The 2,098-nt window shown below is 35.9% G+C and overlaps 1 pseudogene; it reads right to left on the bottom strand.

Annotated features, from left to right (window-relative positions):
- Positions 1-255: 255 nt before the first annotated feature.
- LOC133254398 (olfactory receptor 4P4-like) lies at positions 256-1,367 on the bottom strand (annotated as a pseudogene).
- Positions 1,368-2,098: the final 731 nt, after the last annotated feature.

The raw sequence follows: 2,098 nt of genomic DNA, 5'->3' as shown, positions 1-2,098 counted from the left end.
ATTCTTTAAATGATGCAAGTAAAATGTTGGAATTATCTTCTAAATTATTGCTACCTGGAATTGGCTTTATTGACTAAAGTCACATATAAGAATGGGTTCTATGGGTTCTCAGTGTTGATTTGTATTACATGATGCCTTTGATGGTCTACTGCTAAATATCTAAATTGATTACAAAGCCAAAAGATCAGAGGAGAAAAGGAGATACAAATAAGAAAAGAAGAAAACTAGAAAAAAGCACAGTAGAGAGTCTGGATAAATACAGGAAGTTGTAAGCTTTTGCTCATACTTAAATCTATATATTGCTAAAACAAAATGAAACAAAAAAGTATATAAGGCAAGCATTATACATTTTAAAGTCTTCATTGTAGAAAATTCATATAGTCAACAAGTTTAGTGGTGAAAATCAGAGGTATCTTTTAGCTCATTTCCTTTCTTACTGCCATATGGCACCCGAATTTCTTTATGTCATTCTTCATCTCCAAGTTTCTCAGCGTGTAGATTAGAGGATTGAGCATGGAAGCAATGATAGTATAAAAAAGAGCGAAGACTTTGTCTCCTGGTAAAGTAGTTGCTGGACATATGTAAATGAAGAATAAAGGAGCAAAAAAGAGGACCCCCACAGTGATGTGGGAACTGCAGGTTGAGAGAGCTTTGTGGCGATTCTCTACAGAGTAGGACCTGACAGTGTACAAGATCACAGCATAGGATATCAACATAACCACAAAAGTCACCAGGCCCATGAGGCCCGAATTGGCAACAAGGAGGCTGATTCTGGTGGTGTCAGTGCAGGCCAGTTTCAGCAAAGGATACATATTGCAGAAGTAATGATCTATTTCATTTGGGCCACAGTAAGGTAAAAAGATGGCCAGGAGAAACTGACTGAAGGAATGCAGGACCCCCCCCCCCCCCCCAGTGCAGGAAGCAGTGATCATGGCAACACACTTCTGTCTGGTCATGATCAGAGTGCAGAGCAGAGGCTTGCAGATGGCCGCATAGAGATCATAGGCCATCCCTGTGAGGATGAAGACCTCAATCCCCCCAAAGAAGTGAATGGTGAAGAGCTGTGTCATGCAGCCATGGTAGGAAATGATCTTCTTTGCTGCCAGCAAGTCAGCAATCAACTTGGGGGTCACAGTGGAGGTGTAACAAAGGTCTGCGAGGGAAGGTGACTCAGAAAGAAATACATGGGCTGCTTCATAAGTTGACTGGAGGCAATAGAAATCATGATAAGTAGGTTTCCGATCAGAATTGCAACATAACAAAGTAAGAACTGTAAAAACCAGAGAATTTCAATTTCCTCTTTCTGAGAAAGTCCTAAGAGAATAAATTCTGTGATGTTATTCCTATTTTCCATGATTCAGAGCAGTTTGTAGCCACCTGAAATTAAATAGTTAGCAATCTTTATAACTATGTAAATACGATGATGTATATTATTCCTTGTCATGGGCATTTTAAAATGGAAAGCATTCAAAACTTGAAGAAAAAGATTTGATTTTTATTTTGAAAGGCTTTCCTTACATTCTTTTTGTTCCTCTCTGGAAAATATTAATTCCTGATAAACAACTTTGATACCTAATTTAAAAACTAACACTGTAGAATGCAGCATATTTATGCAACTATTCTATTAGCATGTATTATCAAACATAACTGGATAATATGCCTTGGTAGAATTCAAGAAATGGTACTGTAGAAAAAAAATCAGTCATCCCTTTCCTAGTCTCACTATTTGTTATTGAGAAAATAGGCACAGAAATGAAACCTTGAGAGAAAATTAAAAAGCACTTATATGTGGATAATGTTATATGTGAGAAATTTCCTTCCATCTATCCTAGGTGGAAATGTCAACCAATTTGGAATCATGATATATATATACATGGCCAAAATCAGCTATACATCTGTTGCACCTAATTTACAAATATTATTAATTTACAAATGTGCTTAATTTACAGATAGAATATTATATTTATATTCAAACAAAAGGATAACAAGCAAAGTATAATTACCTCTATTTTTCAAAAGGTATCATCTCAAACTTTAAAAATATTTGTTTTTTACATTCAGTAAGGCATTTGAGGTTAATAGTAGGTTTCACTTGAAT

The sequence above is a fragment of the Bos javanicus genome, chromosome 9 (assembly GCF_032452875.1).
Source record: "Bos javanicus breed banteng chromosome 9, ARS-OSU_banteng_1.0, whole genome shotgun sequence".
Classification (NCBI taxonomy): Eukaryota; Metazoa; Chordata; class Mammalia; order Artiodactyla; family Bovidae; genus Bos; species Bos javanicus.
This window is presented reverse-complemented; position numbering and strand designations above follow the sequence as displayed.